Source organism: Pituophis catenifer, unplaced genomic scaffold (assembly GCF_029215685.1).
Source record: "Pituophis catenifer annectens isolate HBS135680 unplaced genomic scaffold, rPitCat1.0.hap2 SCAF_8, whole genome shotgun sequence".
Lineage (NCBI taxonomy): Eukaryota > Metazoa > Chordata > Lepidosauria > Squamata > Colubridae > Pituophis > Pituophis catenifer.
This window is the reverse complement of record NW_027256888.1, coordinates 19,228,434-19,245,450: the sequence shown is the minus strand read 5'-3', so window position 1 is coordinate 19,245,450 and position 17,017 is coordinate 19,228,434.

Here is a 17,017-nt window from a genome sequence, read left to right as displayed (position 1 = left end):
GTGGCGCGCCCCGGTCCCCATAGCCCTTCTCGTATCCCAGACTGTTCAGACTCTCAGGGCCCGAGCCTTCGGCTGCTGTCGTGCAATGCCAGGTCCGTGGTAAATAAAGCCCCCCTCATTTGCAATCTTATTCAGGAGGGGGGAGCGGACCTGGCAGGTATTACGGAGACCTGGTTGGGCCATGAGGGGGGGTTCCCCTCGTGGATATGTGCCCACCAGGTTTCCGAGCATTCCATCAGCCGAGAGCTCAGGGCAGGGGTGGGGGGGGTGGCGGTTATTATAAAGGAAAGTCTTGATCCGAGGGAGACCACTGTTCCACAGATTGCCGGATGTGAGTCCCTTTTTGTGAGATGGGGTCGTGGAGTACAGATGGGCTTGTTGATCACGTACCTGGCTCCCTGCCGCGTGGCAACGGCCCTGCTCGAGCTGCTCAACGTCATAGCTGAGGTGGCGGTTGGTACCCCCAGACTTCTAGTCATGGGGGATTTCAACCTGCCATCTGTCGGCGAAACGTCTGAGGTGGCTCGGGAGTTCATGGCTTCCATGACGGCCATGGACCTTACTCAGTTAATTCATGACCCCACTCACACGGGTGGACACACTCTGGACTTAGTTTTTGTCTCTGGTCAGTGGTCGAGTGGCCTTGATACAGGGGATATAGTCATCGAACCCTTGTCATGGTCTGACCACTCGCTCCTTCGACTGGACTTTCTAACCGCTGCACCCCGCCGCAGGGAGGCGGGACCGACCAGGTGGTTCCGCCCCAGGCGCCTGATGGACCCTGATAGGTTCCAGATGGAGCTTGGGCCATTTCCTGAGACTCTGGCTCATGACTCGGCTGAGGACCTGGTGGCCGCCTGGGATAGTGCGGCTGCTGGGGCCTTGGACCGTGTCGTGCCTTTGCGGCCTCTGACCCGGCACCGAACTCACCTAGCTCCTTGGTTCTCCGAGGAGCTTAGGGAGATGAAGCGCCGGAAAAGACGCCTGGAGAGTAGTTGGAGGACCAGCCGCTCCGAATCCGACCGAACACTGGTGAGGTCTCATATTAAGACCTACCTAGTGGCAATAAAAGCGGCAAAATCTAGCTATTTTGCCGCTCTTATCGCGTCATCAGATAATCGCCCGGCCGCCCTGTTTAGGGTGACCCGCTCCCTCCTCCATCTGGAAGTGCGGGATGACCCCTTGCAGGGCCGAGCTGAGGACTTTGTGCAGTATCTGTATGACAAAATCGCTCAGATTCGGGAAGGGCTGGCTCTGGGTATGTCTGGACGGGATGACTGAGGCAGGTCTTGAGAGTGTTATCTGGGGGGAGTTCGATCCTGTGGCTCCCGAGGACATGGACAGGGTCCTGGGACGGCTGAACGCGACCACATGTTTATTGGACCCGTGTCCCTCCTGGTTGGTACTGGCTTCCCGGGAGGTGACACGAGGCTGGCTCCAGAAGATTGTTAACGCTTCTTTGAGTGAGGGGGTCCTGCCGGCCGCTTTGAAAGAAGCGGTTGTGAAGCCCCTCCTCAAGAAGCTCTCTCTGGATCCGGCTGTTTTGGCTAACTATCGTCCAGTCTCCAACCTTCGCTTCGTTGCGAAGGTTGTTGAGAGTGTGGTAGCGCAACAGCTTCCCCGGTACCTGGATGAAACTGTCTATCTAGACCCGCTCCAGTCCGGCTTCCGGCCTGGGCACAGCACGGAAACGGCATTGGTCGCGCTGGTGGATGATCTCTGGAGGGCTTGGGATAGGGGTTGCTCCTCTATCCTGGTCCTGTTAGATCTCTCAGTGGCTTTTGATACCATCGACCATGGTATCATGTTGCACCGGTTGGCGGGGTTGGGGGTGGGGGGCACCGTTCTGCGGTGGTTCTCCTCCTACCTCTCTGACCGGTCGCAATCTGTGTTGACGGGGGGGCAGCAGTCGACCCCGAGGCACCTTGCTTGTGGGGTGCCACAAGGGTCGGTCCTCTCGCCCCTTCTGTTCAACATTTATGTAAAGCCGCTGGGTGAGATCATCCGTGGCTTCGGGGTGGAGTTCCATCAGTACGCTGATGACACCCAGCTGTACATCTCCACCCCAGGCCACCCCAACGATGCCCTTGAAGTGATGTCCCAGTGCCTGGAGGCCGTGCGGGCCTGGATGGGGAGAAACAGGCTCCGACTCAACCCCTCCAAGACCGAGTGGCTGTGGCTTCCAGCGTCCCGATATAGCCAGCTGACGCCATCGCTGGCTATTGGGGGCGAATCATTCGCCCCCACGGAGAGGGCTCGCAACTTGGGCGTCCTCCTGGACGCACGGCTGTCTCTAGAAGACCATTTGACGGCCGTGGCCAGGGGGGCTTTTTATCAGGTTCGCCTGATACGCCAGTTGCGCCCCTTTCTAGATCGGGACTCTCTACGCACAGTCACTCAGGCACTAGTCAATTCCCGCCTGGACTACTGCAACGCTCTCTACATGGGGTTCCCCCTGGGGTGCACCCGGAGGCTCCAGCTGGTCCAGAACGCGGCCGCGCGGGGGATTATGGGGGCGACGAGGCGCTCCCATGTGACACCTCTCCTGCGCGAGCTGCACTGGCTCCCGGTGGTCTTCCGGGTGCGCTTCAAGGTGTTGGTGACCACCTTTAAAGCGCTCCATGGTTTAGGGCCGGGGTACTTACGAGACCGCCTACTGCCACCAATAGCCTCCCACCGGCCAGTACGCTCGCACAGAGTGGGCCTCCTCAGGGTGCCGTCCGCCAGACAATGTCGGCTGGCGACCCCCAGGGGGAGAGCCTTCTCTGTGACGGCGCCCACCCTCTGGAATAACCTTCCCCCAGAGTTACGTATAATAACAGACCTCCGGATTTTTCGTCGGGCCCTGAAAACCTATTTATTTCAACTAGCTGGGCTGGCTTGAGCTAAATTTTAAATTGATTTTAAATTGGGTTGTTTTAATTTACGGCCAGAATATTTAATTATTTTAATACTGTTTTTTAAATTTTGTATGCTTTGTTTTTACTTAGGCTGTGCACCGCCCTGAGTCCTATTTGGAGAAGGGTGGTATAGAAATTTAAACAAATAAATAAATAAATAAATAAATAAATCTATTTGTCTTGCATTTTCTTTTCCCATTCCTTAGTTTCTTTCAGTACACAGATTTACATTAAAAATTTGGAGAATCCCCCCAAATTTTTAATTACTGGACTGGTCCTGAATTATTTGACAATTTTGTTCTCCTACAGGCTGACAGTAGATCTACAAACATCTAGCAGTGTGTGTTACGTTGAGACTCAAAATCAAGTGGGCTTCCTGAAGTTAAGCAGGCCTATGCAATATCATCTGGAAACTCTTGTTTATAGTATTACGGAATTTATCTATAAGAGATGTAGAATATATGGATTAAATAAATAACAACTTAGGCCATGTATAGTTGTGCAGAGAACTTAGCGTGGCCCTTTGACTGAAATATTTGATTGAAGTATAAGGGGATTGTGGTTAGTTCTACAAGTACAGATCCAAAGAAAAAGAATGCAGGAGCAAGTTGCATAGAAATAATGGGAACAGATCAGTAATGTGATTTATAATAAAGCAGCTCTGTGGTCTCACGGGAGACTCTGCACCCCCATTTTGGTAAAATAGGACCAAAACTCTAGATTTCCTCACTCTGATGTAAGCAGATCTGGATGCAGGAAACAACAGATCAAAAGAGCTCAGGCTAACAAGAAAAAAAATCTTAGTAGAGCAATGTGATAATAAAACTAACTACCGAAAGGGCCGCTAAACTTTTGAAATAGCATGTAGAAAGTATACAGAAAATATGTTCCCAGACAAATGAGAATAGAGTTTTAAAAATTTGAATAGACTAACTTGTCTTAGCAAAAAAGACGTAGCTTATACATATAAATAAATACAAATTATAAACTTTAGTACAATTTAAGATGCCTAACCATATGTGTAGAGAAAACAATTTCAAACACTTATAATTTAAAAAATGAGTTACTCATTACAAAATGTTCCACATTTCTCTTTTTTGCATTTTCTTTGGATCTTTTTTGTGAAGTGTATAGCTGCTGCAGTTGCTGTTTCTTTCCTTGTTCTTGATTACGGTTCATGTAATAGTAACACTGAAAAAATATAAAGCAAGTCTTAAGTCAGTGATTTCAAACATTTGGCCCTCCATATCACTTTCTCTAGTCTGCAACATTATCAGAGCTGAGGGTGCTGTCTAGCAAGACTAGGGCCTTGAACACCTTATATATGCTTAGCATGGGCTGCAGGAGATGTTCCATGAAGAAGAGCAGCCTAGTAGTCTGTTCAGTTCAACCCAAAATGTTCAATCCAACCTAAAGTAACCTAACAATGCCAACTGCATTGGCCACACCATGCAGTTGGCATCCCAGAACATCTTAGCTTGACTAGTGCCACCAGGATACCATTTTTTTTTTAAAATTTGATTTATATGCCGCCCTTCTCTGGAGACTCAGGGCGGCTTACAATGCTTTAAGCAATAGCCTTCATTCTTTTGTATATTTTATACAAAGTCAGCTTATTGCCCCCACAAACTGGGTCCTCATTTCACCTACCTTAGAAAGGATGGAAGGCTGAGTCAACCTTGAGCCTTGGAGAGATTCGAACCAGCAGAAATTGCAGGCAGCTGTGTTAATAACAGGGTGCGCTAAACCCTTGTACTATCAAGGCTCTTATACCATTCTCTCTCTCTCCCCCCTCCCCCCCCTCTCTCTCCTTCTCTCTCCCTCTCTCTCTCTCTCTCTCTCTCTCACACACACACACACACACACAAGTTACCGGGGAGGTGGAGTTGGTCAGTGGGCTGGGACTGCCTAGCAGAAACCCTGCTATTGATTATTCAAAGATAGTCCATTTCTGGACTGTAAACTTACTGAGTTCTTCAGATCTTCTTTAAAACTATTAGGTAGGATAGAACCATTATAGCAAAATGTCTCTTTTATGTAATAATTAATGTGAAAATAGAGAGTGAGAATTTTTTACCTCATAAATCCTCATTTTCTCTTTTATAAGAGTCTTTTATATACTTTTTTAATTAAAAAATATGGTGGGGTGATTGGGGTATTGGTTGACATTGTCTCCCTTTTTACTAATCCAATTCTAATTCAACTTGACTTTACATTTCCCCTTGTTAAAGTCTGACCTGGATGTTTGGCAAAGTAAAAACTATTGATCTCTGATTTAGACAACAACATTGGACAATTTGTTGACAGAGCTGAAGGAAGAGGGCAACACACATAATAAATAAAATTATACTCCTTGCATATTATTTATCCCATTTCCAATTCTAGCCCATCTGTTGTCTTTAATTATATTAACTTCTAGGTAACAAAAATACCATCTGCCATGTCTGTTACCCCACTGAGTCTATGTATTAGTGAATAAAGATCTGGCAGTAATTACTTTTGGCTCAAGCAGGAGCCATATCATGTAATCTATTTTCTAGAACCTTTCTATTTTATTGATTAAGTTTTATTTATGTAGCTTGTGACCAATTCAGTTATTTCTGGATTAGACATAACTTTTAGTAAATTCAGCTCTAGTTATCACAAACATGACTTTATAAGTTGGAACTTTCTAACCCTAGAGATCAACAGGGAAGATGCTGCCAACTTAATTCTGTTAATGTTATTTAAAAGGAAGCAAGTGGGATAATGTATATGGTCTCCAAACTCCTTTGTTTGTGGTCCCAGAGCCCTTAGATAGAATAATCTTGAAATTATTGACAAATATTATGAGAAAACTAACAGATACATAATTTGTAAAAAAAAAAAAAAAACTTTAAAAGTATAAGCAAATAAAGACACATCCCCAAATCCAAGATCCTCTTGAATATTATTGCCATACTACAGAACTATTTTGACTTTTGGCTATGACCCACTCTCAGACTCTTTCCCCCTCCCCCTCCATATTTCTTTTCTTTGCCAATTCAGCTTCAATTGGTGTCCAGTTGTAGGTCTTTTTGGACTAAAAACCCTGACAATTGATCATGCTATCTTATATCTAAACTACTGCAACACAGTCAATACAAGGCTGAAGATGACTTGGAAATTCTAATGGAAATTCTATCATTTATTTATTGCTTATGTGGATTGTATTAAGAAATGGCAGGAACTTTAATTTACAATTTATTGATTTTGGAACATTAATTTATAAGCTTAATTAAAGAATGAGTTGGATGATAAAAATACTTATTAAATAATTGAGAATATTCCAAAAATTAATTTGTATGGTAATAACTGAATATTTATACTATGTTCAGCCATTGCTGTTCCATTCCAAAAATAATGTAATTGGCAGAAATAATCATATCTGGATAATAAAGGAAAAAATAACTGTATCCCTGTTTCTCAAAGGCCTAAACCACTTTATGACTTAGGTTACAAATAAATCAGGCTCCATGACAAAAACAGATAAACATTAAAACTCATAAATAGACTCCAGTTCACAGTGAGCTGTCAATTAGAGCATGCTTCATTAAACTACTGATAGCTTGCTAGTAGTATCATAGGGTGATTTTGTCTCATAATGACACTCTTAGTAAGCAAAATATGAGATCTCTTGGTACTTTCAGTATGATTGCATTCGGACATGAAAACAAACTAAGTTTACCTACTACAGAACATCTTTTCAGAACTGGTCCAGAGAAAACGTCACTCCTGGGATTAATAGTTCAGATTGGAAGATTGTTATGTACCTAAAAGTAATCTTCTCTTTTAACAGTTCTGCCCAAGTCTCTTAAAACCAGACTGGCAGACTTCTAATTTGCTATCTCGTTAGCTGGCACAGAAAAGCTCACCCTGGACTGAATCACTGCCTTCTGAACTTCTGGTCCTGATTTATTGCTCAGGAGCTCTAGTATTTTGTAAACTGTAGCACTGCAGCAGTCATGCCAAAGGACAGTGATTGTTGCTGCTTCATAAAATGTTATAGTTAGAAAGAAGAATGAGAAGGTTCAGATTCAGTAACTGATCTGTCCTCAAATGAAAATAGCCATTGCAGTCTGACCATCAGGTGCCCAGATCATTGCAACCTAAGCGGTTAAATCACTATTTGCTCCCAATTGGAGGATCTTAGGAGGGTCAAAAGATCATACAAAGTAGGAAGAGATATTGATACTAGCATTGTAGCTAATGTAGCTGATTAACAGTACAGGTAGTTCTTGATCACAATAATTTGTTTAGTGACCGTTCCAAGTTACAATGGCACTGAAAAATCGGACTTATGACCGCTTTTCACAGTTATGACCTTTGCAGGATCCCCATGATCATGTGATCAAAATTCAGATGCTTGGCAACGGGTTCATATTTATCACCACTGCTGTGTCCCAGGGTCATGTGATCATCTTTTGCAAGTCCCAAGGTCATGTGACCATCTCACAAGCAAAGTCAATGGGGAAGCCATATTCACTTAACCAGGTTACTAACTTGTCAACTGCAGTGATTCACTTAACAACTGTGGTAAGAAAGGTCATAAAATGGGCAAAACTCACTTAACAAATGTCTCACTTAACAACAGAACTTTTGGACTCAATTGTACCCATAAATTGAGGACTACCTGTATTCCTGCACTATCAAATCATCATTGTTCAATAAATTTTATGGCAACACAGATGCATTCATCTTTACGGCTTCTGCGCATGCTCCAAGATGGCGGCGACCAAATAAGCTCCGTTTCGGAGATGGGAGAGTTGCCGGTTGTCGGGGTCTTCAGGAGCCCTCTTGTCCATCTTCGGCTCCAGTCCCAGTGAGGGGAGCGTCCGCCCTGCCTGTTGAGGGCTTTTTCGCCCTCCGGAGCATCAGGGCAGGGCTGGACGGCTCCGCGGGAGATGGGGCGATGGGCCCGGCTGCAACGGCTGTTTCCGGTGTCGGGGGAAATGGAGTCCAAGGCATCCGGCGGCGGGCGGCGTTTATTCGGCGGCGGCTTGAGGTGGCCCCCCCGCTCCCTATGGCCCTCTAGATCCCTGGGGCGCTCTTTTCCGGCGTTTTTGGGGCTCCGGTATGCCTTGGAAGCTTGGGGTGCCTGATTACGGGCTGACGACGGCGGCGGCGGCGGCGGTGGCAATGGCTGACATGGACCGGCCGGCCAGAGGAACAACCAGGCAGCAGGTTGATGGGGGAGAAGCTGACAGCCTCACCCCTAGAATTACCATCTGGCTCACAGTTGATTTTTTACTGTGATGGAGTGTTTTAGAACAAAGCTGTGTCTGGGGGTTATGGAGATTGGGGCTGGAGAGGCAGGAAGCTGACCATGGTTTGGTTGGTTGGTCGCCTCGGGTGGCCTCTCCTCCCCCCCCCTTTTTCCCCCAGGTATGGGTGGATGTTGGCCTCTATGGCCAACCACCCCTGGATTGGACTTCCCTGTCTTGCTACTCCTACTCTCACCTCAAAGAAGATCTTATGCCCATGGGTCTATTATCATCTTTATTAACATCTTTATTATTACCATCGTTATTAACATCTACACTTTGGACACTCTGGACCCCTTATTATGCTCCACTCACGCCCTCACTGCTAGGAGAGACTGTGCACCATTTGAAAGAGCTGAGGGATTTTCCACATCCCAACGGAGAGGATAGAACTTTGCTCCCATTAACTTTCTAACGAGACCGGCCATCGTGAGAGGATGGTTGGCCATTAGCCTCTGTTGGAAAAAAAGAACTTTGGACCTTCTCCCTGTCGTGAGAGGACAGTGGAGTCCAGCCCTATAAATGGATATTTTATGACCTTTATGCTCAGTTATCCCTTGGACTATGACAGATTCCTGGACCGGCTTTTCTTTTCCCATCTTTGGTTCGGTTGATGCTCCAAAAAACCGACCTTCTTGCGCTGCGAGACTCCCCCCTCTCGCAGGCCTGGCCCTCCACGTTATCGAGGGCCTATCTTGATGACGGGCTTTGGGACCCCGAGAGATGGCATGCAGCAAAGAGGGGGCTGAGGGGTTTTTTAGCTAAATTTTTAAGGAAAATTTTAAGGGGATCCGGGAGGACGGGTGGGGGTTGTAAAAAAAGTGGACCTGGGGGGGTCCAGATAGCGTCTGCACGGGATGATGGGTTAATTAGCTGCAGCAGTGGGGTCGCGAAAGGAAATTTAACCGAGGGGCAGGGGGACGATAGAAAGGGCTGTGTAATTGAAATCATGAGTGGGAGGGGCAGGTATGACGGGCGCAGGGGGTCATATCAAGTGTCGGGGGTGCGCACACGCTGTCTCCGAGCGATTGCGCACTCCGGCCCCCAATGCGTGACTCGTGTCCTGGGTTGTATAGAGCCTCATACCCAGGGTCTGCGTCTGATGTTATGTAATGCCAGGTCAGTGGTTAATAAGGCCTCCCTCATCTGTGATCTTATTTCGGAGGGGGGTGCTGACCTGGCAGGTATTACGGAGACCTGGTTGGGCCAAGAAGGGGGGGTCCCCCTCGTAGAGATGTGCCCGCCAGGTTTCCGTGCATTTCATCAGCCAAGGGCCCAGGGGAGGGGTGGGGGAGTGGCGGTGATCATTAGGGAGAGTCTTTATCCGAGGGAGACCATTGTTCCTCAGATAGCCGGATGTGAGTCCCTTTGTGTGAAGTGGGGCCGTGGGGTGCAGATGGGTCTGCTGACTACGTACCTGGCTCCCTGCCACGTGGCAACGACCCTGCCCGAGCTACTCGACGTCATTGCCGGGGTGGCGGTCGATACCCCCAGACTTATTGTCATGGGGGATTTCAACCTCCCATCCACAGGTGGGGCGTCAGAGGTGGCTCGGGAGTTCATGGCTTCCATGACGGCCTTGGACCTGACCCAGTTAGTTCAAGGCCCCACTCACATAGGGGGACACACTCTGGACCTGATTTTTATCTCTGGTCAGTGGTTGAATGATCTTGGTAGAGGGGACCTAGACATCAAACCCTTGTCATGGACAGATCATTCGCTCCTTCACTTAGACTTTCCTACCGCTTTCCCCCGCCGCAGGGAGACGGAACCAACCAGATGGTTCCATCCCAGGCGCCTGATGGATCCCGAAAGGTTCCTGACGGAGCTTGGGCCGTTTCCTGAGACTCTAACACACGACTCGACTGAAGAACTGGTGACCGCCTGGGAAAGGGCGGCCGCTAGAGCTTTGGACCGCGTCGTGCCTTTGCGGCCTCTGACCCGATGCCGATCTCAATTAGCTCCTTGGTTCTCTGAGGAGCTGAGAGAGATGAAGCGTCGGAAAAGACGCCTAGAGAGCATTTGGAGGACTAGTCAATCCGATTCTGACCGGACACAGGTGAGGTCTTATATCAAGACCTACCTAGTGGCGATAAAAGCGGCAAAATCTAACCATTTTTCCGCTCTTATTGCATCTGCAGAGAACCGCCCAGCTGCCCTGTTTAGGGTGACCCACTCCCTTCTTCGGGGGGGAGTACGGGAAGATCCCTTTCAGGGTCGTGCTGAGGATTTTGTGCAATTCCTGCATGATAAAGTCGCTCGGATTCGGGATGGCTTGGACTCCGATTGGATGAGTCCACGGGAGGAGACCGGGGCAGGTCTTGAGAATGTTATCTGGGAGGAGTTTGATCCTGTGACTCCCGAGGATGTGGACAGAGTTCTGGGTAAGATTAGTGCCGCCACGTGTTTATTGGACCCGTGCCCCTCCTGGTTGGTACTGGCCTCCCGGGAGGTTACACGAGGCTGGCTCCAGGGGATTATAGATGCTTCTCTGAGTGAGGGTGCCTTTCCTGCCGCCTTGAAAGAGGCGGTGGTGAGGCCCCTCCTCAAGAAGCCTTCCCTGGACCCGGCTGAATTAGCTAACTATCGTCCAGTCTCCAACCTTCGTTTTGTGGCGAAGGTTGTTGAGAGCGTGGTGGCACGACAACTTTCCCGACACCTGGATGAAGCTATCTATCTAGACCCGTACCAGTCGGGCTTCAGGCGGGGGTACAGCACAGAAACGGCATTGGTCGCGTTGGTGGATGATCTCTGGAGGGCTCGGGACAGGGGTTGCTCCTCTGTCCTAGTCCTATTAGATCTCTCAGCGGCTTTTGACACCATCGACCATGGTATCATGCTGCAGCGGTTGAGGGGGTTAGGAATAGGGGGCACCGTTTTGCGGTGGTTCTCCTCCTTCCTCTCCGACCGCTCGCAGTTTGTGTTGGCAGGGGGACAGAGGTCGACCTCGAGGCGTCTCACATGGGGGGTGCCGCAAGGGTCAGTCCTCTCGCCCCTCCTGTTCAATATTTATGTGAAGCCGCTGGGTGAGATCATCCGTGGTTTTGGGGTGAAGTGCCATCTGTACGCTGATGATACTCAGCTGTACATCTCCACCCCAGACCACCCCAACGATGCCCTTGATGTGATGTCTCGCTGCCTGGAGGCCGTGCGGGTCTGGATGGGGAAGAACTTGCTCAGACTCAACCCCTCCAAGACCGAGTGGCTATGGCTTCCGGCGCCCCGATATAGTCAGCAGGTGCCATCGCTGACTATTGGGGGTGAATCTCTGCCCCCCACAGAGAGGGCTCGCAATCTAGGTGTCCTTCTGGATGCACGGCTGTCTTTAGAAGAGCATATGACGGCCGTGGCCAGGAGGGCCTTTTATCAGGTTCGCCTGATTCACCAGTTGCAGCCCTTTCTGGATCGGGACGCCCTACGCACGGTCACTCATGCCCTTGTTACTTCCCGGTTGGACTATTGTAATGCTCTCTACATGGGGCTCCCCTTGAAGAGCACTCGGAGGCTCCAACTGGTCCAGAATGCTGCCGCGCGGGTGGTTATGGGCACAACTCGTTGTGCCCATGTGACACCCCTCCTGCGCGAGCTGCACTGGCTCCCAGTGGTCTTCCGGGTGCGATTCAAGGTGTTAGTTACCACCTTTAAAGCACTCCATGGCATAGGACCCGGGTACCTCCGAGACCGTCTCCTGCCACCAATAGCCTCCCACCGACCAGTCCGTTCCCACAGGGAGGGTCTCCTCAGGGTGCCGTCAACCAAGTTATGTCGACTGGCGGCGCCCAGGGGGAGGGCCTTCTCTGTGGGAGCCCCATCCCTGTGGAACGAACTGCCCCCGGAAATTCGTAAGATCTCCGACCTCCGGGCGTTTCGCTGCTCACTGAAGACCCTATTATTCCTCCAGGCCGGACTAACAACACAATAGCTTTTAAATTGGGATATTTAAATTTATTGGGGTTTTAAATCTGAGCCACTTTATTTAATTATTTTAAATTTTATATTGTTGTTTTGTTTGTGTTTTTAAACAGGCTGTACACCGCCCTGAGTCCTTCGGGAGAAGGGCGGTATAGAAATAAAATTATTATTATTATTATTATTATTATTTATGCCATTGTCAGATTTACTTGATTTTTAAATACAGAGGCACATTTTCTTTGAATGTACAATTTAACTGTAACTGCCTGGTATAAATCTGTGCCAGCTTTTTCAGAAAGAAGTTTATTGACACCAAGAGATATTATTTACTGGTAGGAAGCCATCATTACAATTCTATTGATTCACCCATCTTTAGTACTTCTAAATTTAAAGTAATTTTTTTAAAGATATGATGATACAGCAGTTCTTTTTATGAATTAATATGTAATGGATTGCTTTCAAAATTCATAAATGTTTGAAGATAAAATATATTTCATATGCATTGTTTTTTGTATAATAAAGAACAATCTTTTATGCATTCATCTCTTGAGCACTACTTCCTATACGAGTATGATTTTTTTAAAATACCCATCATCATCTTAAAGGTTTTGGAAATGTAAGGCCTGCCTTTCCCCAAATTGCAATATTTAAGATGTGTTGGGGTTGCAATGGCCGAAATTCCAGTTAGGATGGTCAAAAGCCATAAATAATTCTAGTAATATGTATACAAGATAGGTTTGTCAGGCTGAACAAGGCTATTTCAGATTATAGGAACTATTCAACAACTCCAAGGGAAATGTTTTAATGATACTGTTTTAAAGATGTTTTAAAGATTTATATGAAGAAATTAGCATCTTCTTAGACATAACTGTATCTGAGTTAATTAACAGAACAAAGGAATAGAGGGGAATATTTACACTACACAGAAGTGTTTCCAGATACAACTTATATTGGACAGTTTATCTGCCTCATTTATGGACTATTTTGGGAAGAATGGGCTTTCAGAAAATGTATCTTCCATTTCTAAATTTTTGCAGGATGCAAGTTACGGTATTTAAAATAAAACTGCCTTTTGCTATTGACTGCATTTTTTAAAAAAATTTGATTTATATCCCGCCCTTCTCCGGAGACTCAGGGTGGCTTACAATGTGTTAAGCAATAACCTTCATACTTTTGTATATTTATACAAGTCAGTTTATTGCCCCCACAAATTGGGTCCTGAATTTACTTACCTTAGAAAGGATGGAAGGCTGAGTTAACCTTGAGCCTGGTGAGATTCGAACTTACAGTAATTGCAGACAGCTGGTATTAATCACAATGCTATCAGTCTGCTGAGCCACCAGGCCCTGGTGGCTCAGCAGCAACAATTGTTGTTGTTGTTGTTGTTATTTGTCAGAACTGAGATTTCTCCTTTCAGATTTATTTTTCTAATTTTTGTATTTTGCCCAGTTTAGAATTCACACATCTGCTTATGTATTGCAGTTTCACCAATGAAAGTGCAGACATTCGGCAGAGGTTGTAAAAAACTGCTTTCAAAAGGCTCTGATGATCCCAGCTGAGTTGCCTGATCGGCAGAGGGTTTTTTAAAAATCCTCTGCCGATCAGGCAACTCAGTTGGATCGTCAGAATCAGTGGTGGGATTCAGCCGGTTCGCATCACTTCGGGAGAACCGGTTTTTAACTTTCTGAGCAGTTTGGTGGACTGGTTGTTGGAAGAAATCATTAAGGCAGAAAACCGGTTGTTAAATTATTTGAATCCCACCACTGGTCAGAACCATTTAAAAGAAAAAAAGCCTCTGATAATTGCGTGGCTCAGCTGGGCATGGGGGGGCAGGGATTTTTGCTACTGGTTCTCCCGCCTCCATCGCTACCGGATTGGGCGATCTGGTCCGAACCGGGAGCATTTCACCCCTGCCACCTATTATGTACCTGTGCAATTTGTCTTTCTTCCCTAAATGTAAAATCTTACTTTTCTCACCATTGAATTTCATTTTGTTAGATAGGACCCAGTGTTCAAGTCTGTCAAGATCCTTTTGGATCTTGAGCCTATCTTCTGAAGTGTTGGCTATTCCTGGCAGTTTGGTGTTGTCTGCAAATGTTATGAGTTCCCCTTCTGTCTTCATCAAATTATTGATGAAGATATTGAAAAGTATTGGGCCTAAGACAGAGCCTTGGGAAACCCCACTGCATACTTCCCTCCATGTAAATATAGTTCCATTAAGGATTACATGTTGAGAGTGGTTTGTCAGCCAGTTACAAATCCATCTGGTAGTGATGCTGTCTAACCAGCATTTTTCTATCTTATCAAATAGTAGGTTGTGCTTTACTTTTTCAAATGACTTACTGAAGTCCAAGTAAGTTATATCCATAGCATTTCACTGGTCCACTAATTTGTCACTAATGCAGTAAGATTTGTCTGGCATGATCTGTTTTTGATATGATGTCACAATTAAATTATATGACTAGAACAAAAGCTAATGAGGTTTTGCAGCTTTGCTGAACATCCTGAGACAAAGATAGGGAACATGATGGCCAAGATCAATCCATTGGCACCTGCAAAGCTTTCTGTACATCTGATTTTATTTATGATTATTTTAATTAAAACCCCAAATGAATGGAAAGCTGACATTAGGTAAGCAAAATACTAGTCTCTAATATTGTTTTATTTACAAAAATGGCACCGTAAGCCCCATAAGCAATTTATGAAATAAAAAATCATTAGTGGGTATTGTGCAGTACTATGTTTGAAATATTCTCATCTTCTGAGAAAAAAGGTAAATGCATACATTATAATTGCTTATTTAATTAGCTTTTTTCAAAACAAAGATAGTATATATTTATGTTTCTATTTTGGACAGATCGCAATCCTCTGATTGCCATGGATCATGCTGGCCGAATTGATGCTATTGGAAGTCCAAAATATATGGAAGGCAGCACTTTGCCTACTACAGAAGTATCGGATTTGAACTATATGTTTGTACCTCTCAAACCTGAAGAAAGCTGAACATTTGGGTTTTTTTCAGATTAAATTTCTTTAATGTTTAGTGCAAATTCATGGTAATCAGGGATATTTGTGGAAGACAGGTATCAAAGGACCTCCTCTTTTTTATATGCATCATAATTTATAAATTCATGCTATTGATCATCTTTTGTTTTGTTTTTTTCACCAATGAGTTAAATACTTGCCAGCTAATAGCTGTCAAAGAATTAGGTCTTGGATAATGTAACTACCGGTATTTAAAAAGGAACACATGAAAATTCAAATATCAGATATAACCTGATTCTTGTATTAGAACCTTTCATGTTTTATTGTTGTAACATGCTCAGGAGCTAAGCGCAGGCATGAGAGAATCATGCTGTACCGCGTATGCAAAAAACTAGATAAAGGTTGCAACAACTCATAGATAAGGGCTGCAACAATTCACTAGAAGCTAGAATTGTAGATCTTCCCAAATTTGGGCATTGCTTCCATGTATTACTTGTACTTACGTATGCATTACATGAGACATGCTGTAATATATTATTGGCTTATGCTAACAAACCCCTCCTGCCTTTGTTTGTGTACAATAAAAGAGGCTCCCGGAGTCAGATCTGGGTCGTCTCATCCCGAGAAAACTTGTGTCCGAGTCTTTCCTCAATATTGACCTCATGGGCGGCCCACGGAAAACTCACATCTGGTGACCCCGACGTGATATCCGTGTCGCCCACCCATCTCACCCCCGGCTGGGAATAGCCTCGCACCCAGGGACGGCCGTTGGTGAACGGAGCACCCTCCCACATCGTGAGTATGGGATCGGGCTTCTCGAAGGACCAGGCAATTCATCTCAATGAACTTCGAGATATCTGCAAATTATCTAGCCAGGCGGCGGGTAAGCCGCTTCCCATTCCCCCGAAAAAACATCTAATCAGTGTACTAAAATACATTTGGCAACATTATCCGGCTTATCCGGAAAAGGGCTCTTTAAAAGTGAAAGTGTGGAAGCATATAGGAACATGCCTCCACGAACCTCCCCGAGCCCTGGAAAAATTCTGGCACTCTGGAGATTGGCTATAGAGTGTTTAATTATGCATGAAAAAAAAAAAAAGAGCCTTCAGGACACTGATAATGGTTCCTTTTTAGATTAATGTCATCAAGGAATAGAAAATATAGCTCTGATGCCTTGGAAGAGCAACAATTAATTACAAGTCCTCCACCTGATTATAAAGTTAAAATTGTCACCTCAAAACCATCTTTAATTGAATCATAAGTTCCTTCTGAAGGAGCTGGTAACACCCCCACTAAGCAGAATTCAAAGAAACAGTTAGACAAAAAAAAGTGGGGGATGGAATATAGAAGAAATTCCTATCGGCTGCAACTTTGCAAGTTTCTTCTGAATGTGCTTATCAAACCTTCAGAAAAATGCCTGTTTTTGGCAAGCGTCAACAAGCCTTCTCTAACATAAGGAAAAAAGCTACAAAGAACGCCACTTCTGAATGCCGAGGAGCAATTGTTGGGCTGGGAAAAGATCTTGATTTGGCAGATATGGTTCAAGTGTGTCAGGATATAGAAACATTGTATAAAACCAATTTGTTAGCACTGCTTTATCACCAGGCAGCAAACCTCAAGAAAACAACCTAATTGGCTTTTTGAAATACAAAATGATTTGTGTAAATGAATTGCACATTGCCCCAGAAAAAATACAGCTGTACACTCCTTATCTGTATGTGCAATTTCTTTCTGTTCCGGCTTTCCCTTGTATAAAGTTACCAAAAGTTATTTCCTTAGTAAATTTGCAACAATTACTGGGTACTATTAATTCGGTCCGCTCATATTTCTCTTTACCTATGCATTTACCATTATTTGAGTTATTGACTAAAGGAAAAAAGCCAGGAGATTTAATTATAGTTCCATCTCTAGTTGTTTGCTACAGTTGAGAAAATTAAT